General features: G+C 42.7%; 1 long non-coding RNA gene across 1 annotated transcript in view; it reads left to right on the top strand.

The window, feature by feature from the left end:
- The first annotated feature begins 3,367 nt into the window (after positions 1-3,367).
- LOC105545840 overlaps positions 3,368-18,104 on the top strand; it is a 34,479-nt gene continuing 19,742 nt past the window's right edge. Inside the window, exon 1 of the long non-coding RNA XR_001006998.1 lies at positions 3,368-3,629. This is a non-coding gene — a long non-coding RNA (uncharacterized LOC105545840). The remainder of the gene's footprint in view (positions 3,630-18,104) is intronic.

Raw genomic sequence — 18,104 nt, 5'->3', positions numbered from 1 at the left:
GACTGTAATTTTATCTCTTAGCATGCTCTTTGACATCTGCCAGTCCAGGGTTTTTCGTTCTGCACATTTGTCATGACTTGTTGCCTGATTGAAAGGAGCACAAGTATCGTCTCCCACCATGATTCTTTCATCAGAGATCTGAATTGGAAAAAACTGATGTGGCAAAGCCCTTCTATCTAGGGATGGATATCAGAACTCTGTATCCAGGGGATGGGTGACTTTGGTGGGCATAACTTGCCTAGCATGTGACCTTCTCCCACTACAAGAATAGCCAACATCCATCTCTCTCCTGTCTAGCCTAAGCTATGCAGTATAATAATGAATGGTTTCTCATGGATATGAAATAGATGTTTCCTCAGGCACACTCAATACATTTGTCACTGAATTCTTCTTGTTCTCGGGTCTGTAAGAACGGATTATGCATGTCAGATTTTTCCTCAATTCAACGGAGTTTAGCAAAACATTCAAAGGCAGTTTAGAAATGTCTTTCCTTAGACTTGGCGTCTCCATCATGCAGCAAATGACTAAGGTCTCCTAATAACTGTCTGCAGTCATGGTTATTAATCACTGCAGGGACAGGTTTTATGCCCGGGGACTCCTGCCCCTGGGCTGGTGAGTGGCTGGTGCTCATCGGGGCCCAATGGAAGGTGTCGGATGCTTCACTGTTGCATCTAAATACACCACTTGTCTCAATGACCGCAGACACTGGGTTGATGTGTGGTGCTTTCTGTATTCTCTGATGGTTTTAATATTTTCAAGTAAGAAAAAATGCACAAAAGATTTATAATTGCTGTTTGTGGTTGACTGTCATTTCCCACAGTATTTTTTTTCCCATATTGGGTACGTTATTTGAAAAATAAAATCACGAGTTGGACAGGAAATGTCATTATGGGAGACAAACTGTGTAAGGAAATTACCTGCTGTCTTCAAGGACACAATTGTCCCTTCTGACTCAAAAACCTGAAAACTTTCCTCAGGTGAAAAGGGTTGATTAGAGTGTGATAGTTAATGTATATGCCAGTTCGACTGGGCCCTGAGGTGCTCCTATTGAACATCATTTCTGAGTGTATCTGTCAGGATATTTGCCCACGAGATTAGCATATGAATTGGTGGACTCAGTGAAGTGCAATATTTCGCCTTCCCCAAAGCATGCGGGCACCAACCAATCCACTGAGGGCCCGAATAGAACAAAAGGTGGAGAAACGATAATTTTTCCCCCTTGTTTATTTATTTTTTTCTGCCTCATTGCTTGACCTCAGACACCTCATCTCATCTCATCCTGCCATGAGACTGGGATTTGTACCATCAGTCCCCACCGGTTCTCAGGCCTTTGAGCTCAGACTGAATTACACCACCAGCTTGCCTGGGTCTCCAGATGGTCGGAGGCACATTGTGGGATATCTCATCTCCATAACTGTGTGAGCCAGGTCCTCATCGCCGCAGCACGAAACCCAAAACCTTCCGTCTCCCTGTGCATCCATCAGGGGACACCTGATATGACTGATAAAAGGAAGAGACTGGCCACTCAATGCCAGAAGACAAGAGGAGGCGATGGGAGATTCTACCTGACATTCATCAATGGCAAACCGTCCAGGCCTCGCTGGTGAAATATGGGCATTGTCAGTGGATACGACACAGGGAGTCATGCCCACTTCAGGAAGGCTGAGCGGCTTCTCCACGCTTCTGACCTTTCTAGGGGAAACAGCCATCACTGCAGGCCACGCTCTGGTCACTTGTCTTTGCCCAGCTGCCCACGTTTGTTCCTGGAGTGGGGGCTGAGGACGGCCACCGGGAGGTGGCTGTGCTAGACTTGACTGGGGCTGCTAGTTCCTCCCTTCTCCTCAGCCTCCTGCAGGCTACAGGCTGTTTCCACACTTGTAAGGAGGTTTCAGCATCAGTCAGGAGAGGAGGTGGTCAGACAGCAGCGGGGTCACAGGGGAACACAGAGCTGTCAGCCCAGGGACAAGGGACTGACCGATGAGCCGGGCCTCTGCAGTGACAAATGTCACAGCTGGGCAGTTTTTTTCTGAATTGAGGTGCCCCCGTTTGTCTGACTGATTCACCAGGGGGAAATACAACAGACAGATTCTCAGGGCTCAATCTACTTGAAGAAACCTGAACTATACCATTGACAACATATAGAATTTATAGCCACAACCGGGGCTTTCTCTATCCAAACTTTAGTTCTAGTTTTCCTTTTGTTGATGAGTTCATTTACATTCAAATTTAGAAATGAAATGTATTTTAAAACTCCAAGTGCAGCTCCTATAGGAAATTTTCAAGCCCTATAACCTATCAGAATAACAAATGCGAAAGCCCACAGGGGTTAGGCGGGCAGCGTGGAAGCGTGTCTTGGCTTGTTGGTGCTGGAGCAAAGTTACCAGCCAAAACTCAGCTTCTCAGGGACACTCAGCCTCAGCCACCTACTGCCCATGGCAGCCAGAGCCACCTGTCTCAAAGGTCACCGCCCCTAGGTGCTGACAGGCAGAGCTCCAGAGCCACACTGCAGCTGCTAATCCCAGCAGGGCCACTAAGTAGCTGTAGGATCTTGGCCCAGTCAGCTAAATTTATCAGGGTCTGTTTTCTGATTTGTAAAATAGGAAAACTAACAGTATCAGCCTCATGATGAGTGTTGAGTCCAGGATTAAATACATTAATGCAGAGAAATCATTTAAAACAGGGGTAACACATTGGAAATGCTACATGGATGTCACCTACTGCTATGGTACATTTATTTTCATTTTTAAAAGTACTTTAAAACATGAATTATTATGTGAAATCTCTTTAGATATGGGCAACTAATTGAAATATATTGAATTCATATATTCATATTTATATAGGATACATTTAATATATAATAAATTCATATATACAATAGAGCTTGAAATATGTATATATAATATAAATATATGAAAATATATTCAATACATTTAATATAGTATATGAATATAAATGCAGTATTTATGTCAATATACTCACATATTTGCACATATTTATATTTATTTGAACTTAATATGCCCTGTATTTGCTATGGGCTGTGGGACACCTGCGAATAATCTCCGAAGAAAAACGCTCTTCTGTAACATGTGCTGAACCTGTGAGCAGGAGAGAACTAGCATCCACATTGTCCGTAGTAGAAAATGAACCGGTCTTCTTTGGGGACGAGCTCCGTTTCCAGAAGGAGAAGCCGTGGTTTGCCCATCCTCTTCAACTCCTTCAGTACTGATTGTTCTAACACTGATAGCCTGCTCCGAAGTTTGTCCCACCATTGGCTAACCAGTGGCCAATCAGATACTCTCAATGGCACGAACCAAGATTGGGCTGTGGGCCCTGAACTGTGACGTCACAGAACCTGGGACCTGCACCCATACTAGGCTAGGACAAGGGGTAGAGGCAGAGAGAGAGAGAGGAGCCACCCTGAGAAGGAAGAGACCAGGGAGACCCTTTCTATGTCGGTGCCTTGACATGTGGCACTTTGTGCTCCAGGATCGCCCCCAGAGGAACTGCTATCACTTTCAAATGACCTCGTCTTTTCTAGGGCCTTCCGAACTGATCATCTCTCCCTTCTGATACAAGACGGTCTTCCCTGGAAGACCACTGCACACCTTCTAGTAACACTGGGACCCTGGGTGAGTCACTTAACTTCTCTGGGTCTCAGTTTTGTCATCTGTAAAATGTCCAGAGCACCTCCCCAACTCGACAGAGCTATTCTCAGGATCAAAAGAGCAAACTCAGTTCATACGTGAGATACTTGCCTTTTGCCTGGCCCTCAGTAGAAATCGTGTATCTTCTAATCAGCCACTTGCTTTTCCTGAACCTTTGCCAAGTAAAAGTCTGCCTCAGGACTCACAGGCTCCACACTTGTGTCCCATCGGAGTCTCTGACCAGGGAGAGCAGCCTTCAAAGTGCAAACAGGAAATTAGCCTCCAGCCACAGCTGTTCCTCCAAGTGCCATGCGGCATTCAGGCTCAGGCAGGCAGTGGGTCTACAGATCCTTGTTTGTCCACTTTACTCGGTTTCCTTATCTGTAAGTGGGGCTAACAATAGTAATCATGTGAGAGAGATACCTATTATATATACCTCTCCCTATATTTGCTATGGGCTGTGGGACACCTGTGAGTATATATATATATGTATATATAATCACGTGAGATATTTATCTACATATCTTCTATCTATCTATACACACATACTACAAGATGAATATGAGATATGGAGATGAGACATCCCCAATGTGCCCCCAACCATATATACTTGTAAATATACAACAAGCATAATCATGTGAGATATATATACTATGTAATAATAGTAATAGTTAACATATATGATTGCTAACAATAGTTGTGAGATATGTATATAATATATATAATCTCTCATGTAATTACTAATATATATGATATATCTCTCTCTCACATAATTACTATTGTTATTAATCATATATATTAACTACTACTGTTAATATATATATTAGAGAGAAAAATATATGGATTAAGTAATCCAATGTTCTAATGCCTCTAAAGTGCCTAGAGCCTGTCACGTAGTGTTGTATAAACATTAGCCATTAGTATTCTCTTATTGTATCCAGTCAGCAATTCAATAGTACTCACTGTGATTATTCTAAATTACAGATCTAATTTTCTGTTAAAAATCTTTCCGTGGCTCTCCGTTTCTCTTAGTTGGCCTGGCCCCTGCCCACCTCTCCATCCTCATCTTATGTTAGATGCTCCTTCCCCAGCAGCCACACTGGCATGTTCTGTCTCTCTTTCAACCCTGGGCAGGTGGTCTCAGGCCCCTACCTTCTGCCTTGTGGAGATGACTCTTGCTCATCCTGTGTTTCACAGCTCAGCGCTTACCTCCTCTGGGAAGGCTTCCTTGACCCCCTAAGTTTGAATTAAATGTTCCCCATCACCTTAGACTTACTTCCACCAGAGCACTTACCGCCTGGGCAGTAATTATTAGTTTGCACGCTGCCTCCTCACTAATCAGTAATTCCATCTGCTTGTGTGCTATACCTGAGTGGATGTAGCCTAATCACCAGGAAACTTCTCACCCGACAAGCAAACGGTGTTTCTAGGATGGATTCATTGACTCCAGTCCGAGCTCTGGAAAGGCCTCTCTGCGATCCTTTTGGTCTTCCCTCATTGGCAGAAGGTGGCTGCCAAGGCTCCAAGTATTTGGTCCTCACAAAACCACCTGAAAGTGGAGCAAAGGGAGGGAGGGGTTTTCTTCACACTTCTCCAGCTTAAAAGAGCTGGAGTGAGAGGAGGGGGAGCAGGGTGTGGAACTTCCTGGAGACTGCTCAGTTCTCAAGAGTCTAGAACTTCCTGAAACACAATGGTGTGAATACTCTCCAAAACCTCTTCCAGGATGCGGTGACTTTACCCCTAGTGAATTTCATATGCTGCTACATCTATCAATGTTCTGCTATTTTATATGAAGTTGTTAGTGGGAAATGCAGATATTTACATACTGAAGATAAAAGTATGAGGCGTAGTTATCAAAAACCTTTGCTTTTTAATAGATAAATAAGGGAAACCAGGAGATTGTGCAGTTCTGTTTGGCTCCGGATCCCACTTGAGCTTTCCCCAGCATTGGGAGTGTCTCTCCTGGATTTTTAGCTATCATAGGTGTTATTGGCCTACCTCCTATCATTGCCAGGTAGGGCTGGTGCTGAGATTTCTGCCTGTAGCGTTTTCTGGACACCTTCTTGCTTCCTGAAGGGACCAGAGGGTTCAGCCATGGCAGAGATACTTTCTGGCCTGACAAATCAGGATGAGGACTAAAACTACAGAGAAGAACAACGCCTCCCTGTTGGCTCCTGCTACTCAAAATCTTCTATTATTTTAAAAATTATTTTCATAGGTTTTTGGGGAACAGGTGTTATTTGGTGCATGAGTAAGCTGTTTAGTGGTGATTTGTGAGATTTTGGTGCATCCATCTCCCAAGCAGTATACACTGAACCCAATTTGTCATCTTTTATCCCTCACCCCCTTCCCACCCTTTCCCCCTGAGTCCCCAAAGTCCATCATGTCATTCTTGTGCTTTTGCATACTCCTAGCTTAGCTACCACTTATAAGTGAGAACAAATGATGTTTGGTTTTCCATTCTTGAGTTACTTCACTTAGAATGATAGTCTCCAATCTCATCCAGGTAGATGCAAATGCCATTAATTCATTCTTTTTCTGTGGCTGAGTTGTATTCCATCATATATATATTATATATTATAGACACACACAAAAAAGTTTCTTTATCCACTCGTTGATTGATGGGCATTTGGGTTGGTTTCACATTTTTGCAATCGTGAATTGTACTGCCATAAACATGCCTGAGCAAGTATCTTTTTCATAGAATAACTTCTGAACAGCAAATCTTCTAATTTCGGATTAATGGGTTTCAGTTTCTCACGGAAAGAGGGTGCATCCTGCCTTGTTTTTGAGAATGGGGAGATAGATAAAAAAAGCTTAGTTTCTGTTCCACCAAATTCTACCCTTTTTCCTAAATGACCAGGAGAGTGAAGCAAATGACCTGCTAATAACCTCCACTTTGGTGGAAAAAAAATTGTGTGGCTGAAGACTAATAATGATAGTAAATTAATAATTGAATAAAATGTCACATGTGCTCTATGAGAAAAAATATCTGTGGTCACATGTTGAACCAATTTTACGCATGGCTGCTCACCCTATATAATTGTATCTAACTACTTATTATGAAACTTTTCAAATATGCAGAAAAATTGAAATAAGTTTTTAGTGAAGACCCATATACCTACCAGCACCTAATTTCTACTGTTAACATTTTATTCTTCTTTCTTTATTCTATATCTTTTCATTTCTGTCAAAGGATGATGACTTGATACCTGAGATTATGTGGTGAATCCTATCAATCTTTCCTCTGTTTTGATTTGAGACTTTTGTGGGTTTTTTTTTTTTTTTTTTTTTTTGGGAGTCTCTCTTTGTCACCTGGCTGGAGTGCAATGGTGTGATCTTGGCTCACCGCAACCTCTGCCTCCTGGGTTCAAGCGATTCTCCTGCCTCAGCCTCCAGAGTAGCTGGGACTACAGGCGCCTGCCACCAAGCCCAGCTAATTTTTAGTAGGGATGGGGTTTCACCATGTTGGCCAGGAAGGTCTCGCTCTCTTGACCTTGTGATCTGCCTACCTTAGCCTCCCAAAGTGCTGGGATTACAGGTGTGAGCTACCAAGCCTGACCTTTGGCTAAATCTGTCCCTGTTCTCCTCTTGTACTTTTATCATTTTGCATTTTACATTTAATTTTTAATCCGGTAGAAATTATATTTATATAAGGAATGAGAAAAATCTCCAACTTTTATTTGTTTGTTTTTCTTCCCAAATTGCTAACTAGTCATTCTGCTTCTGATTCCAATTTAGGGCTTTGGACTTGCCCTAGAATTTCTTTGTGTCCACTCCTTTTTGGCCCCTGTCTCCTCCATGTGTCTCCATAGCTGGATGCCCTAGGCCCATGTGCTCAAATGAAAGACACATCACAGCTCTGCAAAAGGCACTGGAAGGGACCAGATGTGCAACTGCAGAACTAATGCTGGAGGCAGCAGTAGCTGCTGAGAAAATTAAATCTCTCCTCTGGGATGCAGAAGGGAGAGGCCCAGGATGTGAGAACAATAAAATCTGTTCACACAGCTCAGGGGCTTCTCAGATCCCACCCCACCTGTGGTGCTTAGCTTGTATTCAGCTTCAGCCCTGGCTATGCTCCAGGACTCCTGAGCAGCCATGTCCCTGGTACTATTCCAGGCCTCACTGGGCTGAGTTGCCTGTTTCCTTCTCATCTGTTAAAACCATAGGCTTAGAGTTTGGGATGGCACTAGGGGAGGGGAACTAACCTCTCTTAGAAGAAAAAAATAGGGTCTAAAATACAGCTTTTCAGGGAGAGAGACTGGCCATAATGAGAAAGAAAGAAAGAGAGAAAGGGAGGGGGAGAGCATACAGTGGTGTCCGTGAAAACCTGGGTTCTGAACCATGACAATGTTCATAGGTGTTATAGGATCCAGGGTGTGATAACCTCTCTGAATTTTGGGTCCCCACCTATAAATGATGATGTAATTCTTCTTACCTCTAAGGGTTTTGAAGGATTGAGACAATCCATGCAAACTACTTCACTCAATAACTAGCAATAGTAGTCACTCAAAAATTAATATTTACACACACATGTACACATGTACACACATGCACATGCACACGTACAAGGAAAACATAAGGAACTTCTGGCTACTGCAGAACCCTGACAGGGATCCTTCATTCTCCTCGTAGACAGATTCAAACTTGAACATGTCAAAATACTGAGCCCCATCAAATGACTTTCCCAGGCACTGACTTGAGCTGTCAGGGTATCTTGTGGTCCAGAAACTAAATGAACACAGCGGGAAAGGCAGAGGAACATGGCTGAGTGAGTCTGACTCTTTCATTCCTCCATCCTGGAAGTCTAAAAACATCAAGGCCTCTTTGGTCTTTGTATCACAAGATGTCAACAATGAAGATGACAGACCTGGTGAGAGCAGAGGAGGAAATGGGGGAGCAGAGCCCCTAGGTCAGAAAGACCCTGGAGGGCAGTCTCTCTAATGAGGATTTTTATGATTTTGCTCTGTCTCTCCATCCAAATCTCATCTCAAATTGTAATCTCTATGTGTCAAGAGCAGGACCAGGTGGGAGACGATCAGATCATGGGGGTGGTTTCTCCATGTGGTTCTCATGATAGTGAGTGACTTCTTACAAAATCTGATGGTTTTGTAAGTGTTTGGCAGTTCCTCCTTTGATCTCTCTCTGTCTCTCTCCTGCCACCTTGTGAAGAAGGTGCTTGCTTCCACTTTACCTTCTCCCATGATTGTAACTTTCTTGTGGCCTTCCCAGCAATGCAGGATTGTGGGTCAAGTAAACCTCTTTCCTTTATAAATTACCCAGTTTTGAGTATTTTATAGCAGTGTGAAAATGAGTAATATAATGGGTATCAAGAGTGTGGTACTGCCATAAAGATAACCTGAAAATGTGGAGGCCACTTTGGAACAAGCAGGTGTTGGAACAGTTTGGAGGGCTCAGAAAAAGACAGGAGGACGTGGGAAAGTTTGGAACTTCCTGGAGACTTGTTAAATGGTTTTGACTAAAATGCTGTTAGTGATATGAACAATGAAGTCCAGGCTGAGGTGGTATCAGATGGAGATGAGGAACTTATGTTTACAAGGGAAGCAGAGCATAAAAGTTTGGAAAATTTGCAGCCTGATGATGCAGTAGAAAAGAAAACCCCATTTTCTGGGGAGAAATTCAAGCCAGCTGCAAAAATTTGCAAAAGTAGCAAGGAGCTGAATATTAATCACCAAGACATGGAGGAAAATGTCTCCAAGGCATGTCAGAGATCTTCAAGGCAACCCCTTCTATCACAGGCCTGGAGGCATAGGAGGGGAAAATGCTTCAGTGGGCCTAGAGGATGTAAGGAATGCCTAGAGGATGTATGGAAATGCCTGGATGTCCTTGCAGAAGTCTGCTGCAGGGGTGGAGCCCTCATGGAGAACCTCTGCTAGGGTAGTACAAAAGGGAAATGTGGGGTTGGAGCCCCAGCACAGAATCCTCACTGGGGCACTGCCTAATGGAACTGTGAGAAGAGAGCCACTGTCCTCCAGCCCCCAGAATGGTAGATGCACTGACAGATTGCACTGTGCACCTGGAAAAGGCATTCAATGCCAGCCTGTAAAGGAGCTGCCCAAGGCTGTGGGGGCCACATGTTGCATCAGTGTGCTCCAGATGTGAGACATGGAGTCAAAGGATATTATTTTGGAGCTTTAAGATTGAATGACTGCCCTGCTGGATTTCTGATTTCATGGGGCCTGTAGCTCCTTTGTTTTGGCCAATTTCTCCTATTTGGAATGCGAGCATTTATGCAATGCCTGTACCCCTATTGTATCTTGAAAGTAACTAACTTGCTTTCGATTTTACAGGCATATAGGCAAAAGGCTCATGCCTTGTCTCAGGTGAGACTTTGGACTTTGACTTTTGAGTTAATGGTGAAATGAATTAAGACTTTCAGGGACTGTTGGGAAGGCATGATTGGTTTTGAAATGTAAAAAGGACAGGAGATTTGGGAGGGGCTAGGGGAAGAATGATATGGTTTGGCTCTGTGTCCCTACTGAAGTCTCATCTCAAATTGTAATCCCCATGTGTCAAAGGAGGGACCTGGTGGGAGGTGATTGGATCATGGGGGGTGGTTTCCCCCATCTGTTTCTCATGATAGTGAGTGAGTTCTCACGAGACCTGATGGTTCTACAAATGTTTGGAAGTTCCTCCTTCACCCTCTCTTTTTCCTGCTGCCTTGTGAAGAAGGTGCCTGCTTCCCCTTTGTCTTCTGCCATGATTGCAAGTTTCCTAGGGCATCCCCAGCAATGTGGAACTGTGAGTCAATTAAACCTCTTTCCTTTATAAATTATGAAGTCTGGGGTATTCCTTTATAGCAGTGTGAAAATGGACTAATACAAGTCCCCCACCCAGCCCCACTCAGAACCACTGTATTTTCAAAGGGCAGGGGACACTGGGGCCAATCCTTCTTATCCCACAAGTTTAGAAATGTTTAATTGGTAGGACCCAGAGCTGAGCACTAATAATGAGAGTCTGGTGAGATTATTCTTCTTAAAGAGCAGAGCTGCATTTCTGGTGTAGCTTCTGCCTGATACAGATTGGGGGAAGTTCATTCGTGAGTCTCTTTCATGAGTGGATAGCAACAGACCCACATTTCTTTTGGTACCAATTAAATAACTTCATTCAAACAGCAAACATGGTAATAGAAATGAATTCAATAATTCTGTGTTCTTTGACTTACAAGAAAGATAAATTTGAAAGGAACAAAACAAAACCAGAACTCAACGTTGAACAAATGCCACAATTTAAATGTTTTTTATGTCATAAAAGACAGTATGACCATAGAAATGTAAAGAGTCATTGGAAAGGAAAAAAGTAAGATGTCTCTGCTGCAGAATGAATCCAAATTACTGCAACAATACTGCTGGAAATTTGAGAATTAAGTGGAAAGGCTTGTATTTCTGTCTCTCTTTCAGCAGAGGACCATCAGTTCTTTCCTGTTTGCACCTCTGTATTAAAAAGACGATTGTCCCCAAAAGTTTCAGTGCCACTGCTTTAGCCCTGATAGAATAGCCACCTCAGGAGACAGAGCTGGCACATTCAAAGGTTAGGAGAGAGACAGAGTTTAGGGTGGTGGATGAGAGTCTGGGGATTAAGTCAGAGAACCTGTGTCAAGTCCAGGATCTGCCTATCAATAGTTATGTGAGAATGCAATTGCCTGATACTTATATAGAGCTTATTGTTCAAAAGTTACTCATACATTCATCCTCACTGCAGTCCTAGAGAGGTCAGGACCCCTGCCTGTCCTCTTGTAGTTCCTTGTGCATTTTATCTGTGGTGCATATTTCAGTATGTAATTTAATAGGTATGTGCTTGTTTGGTTAATGTCTTTCTTCTCTGGTAGACTGTAACCACCACGACTGGATGGTCCAGGTTTGGTTTAGTTCTCCACTGGATATTCAGCACCTAGGGCAGTGCCTAACATATCATTAGGGGTTCAGCTATTTAATGAAGGGAAGCTCAGGGCTTTACATTGGAGAGATTGCTGAGCTGCACAAGGTAGGAACTCAATGAATGTTTGACTCTTAAATTCACAAATGAAGAGGGGGGTCTGGCTCAATGAAAATTTAAAATCCAAATGTCCTGTAATGTGTTTGGTGCTTAATATGCAGCATCTATGTTCATAGGCCTAGACAGAAATAATGCTGGTGGGTAGAGGGCATTTAAACACTCCTGAGCAGGTTGAGAATAATCGACTCACAGTGGTGGAGTGAACTCAAGTTGACACACTTTTGTCCTCAGGAGAATCCCTAAATGGGGTCTGCAACCTGGGCAGAGTTGTGTGATATTTCCTCTTTCCTCTAAGAACAAATTGTTCAGAAGAAAGGAATTCCAAAGATTCTTCCACCTTTAATGAGAAATAATTGAGAAACTGGGAACTGTGTCCTGCTTTATATTCCAAATAAAGACAAGCACTTGTGATACGAATAACTGTAGGCAGAGGCTGAACCGGATTTCACCAGGCATGGAGGGTAATTGAATTTCACTTTGTGCTCATTATTTTTCCCTGGATAAATAGTAAGAATATATCCTCCAATATTTCTTGGCTATAGGCTCCTATGAAAATTTTTCTAGCACCTGATCCCAAATGCTGAATGAGAAACACCAGTTCTTGGACTCAAACCACTCAGATCAAGAAAGAATCACTTTCAGTCTTCAGGAAGAAGGTGAAGAATTGCAAAAAATATCTCAGCAATTTCTGGGCTTTATATTTGAAAAAGCAAAACTAATTGTGGCCCATGGACCAATTTGCAGTTACTTCCTCAGTCCGTAGGTGTCTAATTTGGGTCGACATGTTCCACAGTTAGAATTGCACATGGAATATCCGTCCTGTGAGGTCAGAACTGGCATAGTGGGAAAGGCCAAATATGAGTCACTTTAACTGCCCCCACACAGTCAAAGTCGCAAAACCAAAACAATATTACATCCTGAGGAGAGGGCTAGCAGAGATTCACTCCACAATTAAAGATCAATGAGTGCGGGGATCATGGCCACAATCATATTTTTGTTTATTTCACCAGTTTAGCCCCTCCAAAAAGCAGATGAAGCTTGGCCTGTGACTTTACACTATCTCAACTTCTGTCAAGCAGTAGCCCTGTTCAGTCGCTATCTCAGATGGGCTATTGTTATTAGAACAAATTATTAAAGCCTCAGGTCCATGGTATGTGTCTACTTATTTGGCCAACAATTTATATTTTAATCCCAGGAAAACCAGACACAATTCATATACAAATGGAATGCATTTTTTTACATCTTTGCTCCAATATTATGCTAATGCTCCCATCCTTACTCATGATGTATTCTAAAGAAATATGGACCATCTAGACATCCTGAAAATTAACATGTTGTTTCATTATGTTGATGACATCATGCTGATTGGTCAGGGCAAGCAACAGGTGATTGGTTTGCAGAAGTCTTTAATAAGACACGTATGTAAAAATATAAGAAAGTCCGGGACCTGCCATTTCAATATGTTTTCAGGTGTCCAGTATTCAGGGTTTACAGGAACTCCACATTAAAAGACAAATTGCTGCACCTTGCATCCCCTGCAACAATGAAGTAAACATAATATCTGGTGGGACGCTCCAGGTTCTGGAGGCAGCACATTTCACACACAAAAACACTGCTGAGAACCATATATTTTAAGACACAGAAGTTGACTTGCTTTGGTCAGGAAAAAGCTCTGCAGCAGATGCAAGCGCTACTGTAGACAGTCTTGCCACTTGGGCCATATGATCCATCAGTCACTACAGTCACTATGATGTTAGAGATGTCAGGGGTGTATACACACACACACACACACACACAGAAACACACACATACACTTATATGTATTGTGGAGTTTATGGCAAATCACAATTGGGGTTTTAAAGCAAAGCCATGAAGTTCTACAACCAGGCCATACCATCTGTAGCAGAAATGTATGTGCTTTTCTTGTGTGAGTCCAATCCTGGCATATTACTCTTCTCCAGTAGAGATGAAACAGAGATGGACCAAGAGGGCACCAAATGACCATGCATCTGGAACTGTTAGTTATGAGCAATGTTCTATTGGACCCTCTTTTCCCAAGGTCAGGCAGGACCACAACATCCATCATAAAATGGAAATGGCACATATGAGATTAAGCCAGAACAAAACCAGAGGGACTGAGTACATTGTATGAGCAAGTAACCTAGCCATGCATGTCACCTGCCGTGGTTACACAAGAATCATTCCATCAGCTCACTCCCAGATCTTGGTTTTTAGATAGGTCAGTTAGGTATGTAGGCACAACTTAAAAATGGATGGGGGCTGCATTACACATATACTTGGTGGTGGGGTTGAAAGGCAGTGGTGAGGGTAAATCTTCGTCATTGTTAGAACTGGAATGAGTGTACCTGGCCATCCTCTTTGTATGCAAGTAGAATCCTGAGATGCGAATAGGTATAGATTCCTGAACAGTGGTCAATGACCTGGGTGGCTGGTCAGAGTCCCGTAAGGAAAAGACTGGAAAGTCTGAGACAAAAAATCTGGGAAAGAGGTACATGGATGGGCATAATGGAGTTGGCATAAGCCGTGAAGCTGTTTCACACATTTATGTCACTATAAGTAATCTATGATTGAAGAATAAATCAACAATCCAGGAGACAAAATGATCCTGCCAGTTCACGTGAGCAAACCTTTGTCATTATCTACTCCAGAACTAGCATGGTAGACACATTGATTAGTCTTCATGGTGGCAAAGGTGGAAAGTATAGATGGGCCCAATAACATGGACTTTAACTCATAAAATTCATTCTCATTATTGCATCTCCAAATACCCAATCTGCTTGCAAGACAGATCAAAATTGAGCTTCAACTGCATCTCTAATTACCCAATCTGCTTGCAAGAGAGATCAAAATTGAGTTTCAATTATGACACACTGGTCCCAAGGAGAAGAGCCACTTTGTTCCAAGCCGATTACATTGCATCCCTTCCTTCCTGGAAAACGCAGTGACTAATCACAGCCTTAGATATATATTTCACAGACAGATTTACTTTCCTGCCAGGGGAACCTCAGCCAGTACCACTATCTGTGTGCTTACAGGTGGCTTGATCCACAAGCATGAAATTTCATACAACATGGCATCCAACAGGAACCCACTACATAACAAGGAGGTTCATGAAAGGGCCCATAAACATAAGATCTATCAGCCATAAAACATATTGCATTGCGTGGAAGGACTGGAGAGCCTGAGAAAATCGGAATTACTTACTAAGGCATGGTTGAAATACCAGATTGGGGTAATACTCTGTGAGGATATATTACCATTTTTTAGAACGTAGTATATGCATTAAATCAGAGACCTCTATATGGTGTTGTGTAGCTAAGGGAAGACTAAGTTGATCCATAAAATCAGAGTAATAAAACAATGGCTCTATTTACCATCTTCCCAATGGCCCATTGGGAGAATGTTTGTCTCTCATTCCTGCCATTCTGAGTTCTGCACAGCTAGGGGTCCTGTCCCTGAATGGAGGCACTCTGTCCATGGGAAAAGCAAGGTTCCCCTTGAGCTACAGGTTACGGCAGGCACCTGGGCACCGTGGATCCCTTGTGAAGAGGTCAACAGATAAGGAGTCACCATCATGGCAGGCATAATTGACCCTGATTGAAAGGAGATGAAGATGCTCTTACACAATGGGGGCAAGAGAAGAATGAGAAGAATATGCATGGAACTCACGTGATCCACTTTGGTACCTTCTTATATTCCTTTGTCTAATTATAACTGTGAGTGAACATGTATAGCAACCCCCTACTGAGAAGAATGTGATTACCAGCAGGTCAAACCCATCAGGGATGGTTAGGCTGCAGTATCAAGTCCACCAGCAAGATCTTCAGGGAAAACCCACGAGAGTGAGAGAATTTGTCATTTATACTGGAGGAGAGAGATGGTAAGAACCTCATGTGCTGCTAAGATCAACTGCAGCAACCAAGTCTGTAGGGTGTTCCATATACTCGCTCTTCTTATCTTCCCTTCAGGGAATAAGGCCCATGGGCTACACTGAGTAACTGCTTCCTGATCATGTGCAGAAGAAGACCTGTGCAGCCCAAGGGGTGGACGCTGGTAGCCTTAGATTCCAGTGCTCACATCTCCCTTCACAAAAACCTGCTTCAAGGACCATAGATCTCCATCCTCCCACCCAAGGTATTTCCAAACACTAACCAAAAGTGGCAGTGGGGTAGTAGAGCCAGGACATTTCTGCCCAATGTGAACTCCCACTGGGCATTTTTGCCTGTGGACTCCTTATGTGCCTGGCTGGATTTCTTAGAGATCTGCAACAGTGTGAGTGTGAGTCTTCTTTCCCTCTCTCCACTTGCTGGAGTAAAACCTGCCTCATAGTCTAAAGCCTCTCCTTGCATGTCCCTGTCTGCTCTTCTCTTCATCCTTCACAAGCATTTCTCATAATAGACCTTTCATGTGTATAATGTCATCGTGGAATCTGTTTCTCAGTGGACATGAATTGGCAGAAATATTTATCAAATGGAGAATACATAAATAAATGAACAGACCAGTGTTTAAATCCTTATTTTGTCACATTATCACATACTTGTACAGTGTATTTTGTCTCTTGTAATTTTGTTCTCCTCCTCTTTCTCCACTTCCTCCTCATTTTTTTAACGTAAAGTCTCTGTTTGAGGATTTCCTATTTTCCACTAAATTTATGGGCTTTGAGAGTGGCCCAACCCTCAAGTCTCTCAACCCGCTCCCCAAACATAGGTGAATACATGTCTCAGAGTCCAGGACTGAAAAGTACACTCTTGTTCTGACCCCTCAACCACATAGAGTAGCTACCTTGGGTACCGCTTCCCTCTCTATTGCTGCTTTCTCCTTTGGCACCTCACCCTCTGAAACTAAGGGAAAAAAAAGAAAATTAGGATACATAAAGGTAAAAAGGGAAGAGTAGGAACTTTTGTTTAGTATTGAGCTAGTTTACAGGGCTCTTCTTGTCTTTACAGGAAAGATAGCTTCTAAAACTCTTTAATGTGGTTTATAAGGTCCCTGCCTTTTCTAAAGACAGCAGCAGCAGCAGACCCAGTATGGGTAACAAGTAGGGCTCAGTGTGTCATTTGCTATTTTGCACCATGACAAGCTTGAACAGCTGTTCAGTGTGAAGAGCATCTCCACCCAACAAGGAGGTTCTCCAAAGGACAAAGGGAATTGTTCTGGCCTTGTGACTCATAGAGAGTAAATAGGGAGTACGTGTCCAATTATGGTCAATTTAATATTACATTCTGGGACACTTTGTTATGCTTGAGTGCATCCCCTCTTTCTCAGAGAAAACAAGGGATGCACAGAGAAGTTGTAGCCTAAATGGGAAGGTACTTAGAAAGGAAAGAGGAAGAAACCTCTTTTGCTCTTTGAGAAGGACATAAACTAAGTGAACCAGGGGTGCTTTTTATCTGTTGTTTTATCTCAGGTCTGCCTTTGAGTTGCACTCATACCTGTTTAGGTTTTATTGTCAAGAACGTAGAATTAAATTAGGAAGAACAGCTTTTCTTGAGCTCGAGATTCCCTGAAGGAGGATCTGCATTTCACGTGGATGGTCAGGATACTAAGGTCTCTGAGCCTCTCGGTTCCTTCATCTGTATGATGGGTAATGGTAGCACCAACCTCAAAGGGTGCTCGTGGGGATCTCCTAAAAAGCTGGTTAGGAAACTAACTAGAGGAAGGCGGTCTGGTCCAAAGGACAAAGGCCTAATGACAAAGGTCCAGATTAAAAGGTCCGTTGTCATTAACCATTTGTGTGACACTGGCCTGCCTCTCTTGCTTTAGTTGCTTTATTAGAAAAATGGGATGTGTGTGTGTGTATATATATATACACATTGTACATATATATATGTTGTACATATATGTGTGATATACATATACACACATATACAGACATATATTTACAAGCCTATATATATGCATGTGTGTGTGTGTATGTGTGTGTGTAGAGAGAGAGAGAGAGAGAAACAGAGACAAGGAAAGAGGGTTGCTGTATTACATAATTTAACCCATACAAAGCAATTAGGAGAGTACCTACAGGTTGTTGCTGCTCAACACAGTGTAGATCTTCTGGTCATTATAATTATGTAAGCACATAATCTAGACTTAAAGTTGGATACCCAGGGAAGTCTCAGCTGACAGCAAGATTGGCCCCCAGATTTTCCTCAGGCAAAAGGAAAAGAACGAAAGACAATAAATGCCTTCCTCAAAAAAGGAGAAAAACTTCAAATGAACCTAATGATGCATCTCAAAGAATTAGAAAAACAAGGGCACATTTAAAGCAGTGTGTAGAGGGAAATTTATATCACCAAAGGCCCACAAAAGAAAGCAGGAAACATCTAAAATTGACACCCTAACATCACAATTAAAAGAACTAGAGAAGCAAGAGCAAACACATTCAAAAGCTAGCAGAAGTCAAGAAATAACTAAGATAAGAGCAGAACT

Source organism: Mandrillus leucophaeus, unplaced genomic scaffold (assembly GCF_000951045.1).
Source record: "Mandrillus leucophaeus isolate KB7577 unplaced genomic scaffold, Mleu.le_1.0 Scaffold34, whole genome shotgun sequence".
NCBI classification, from domain to species: Eukaryota; Metazoa; Chordata; class Mammalia; order Primates; family Cercopithecidae; genus Mandrillus; species Mandrillus leucophaeus.
This window is presented reverse-complemented; position numbering and strand designations above follow the sequence as displayed.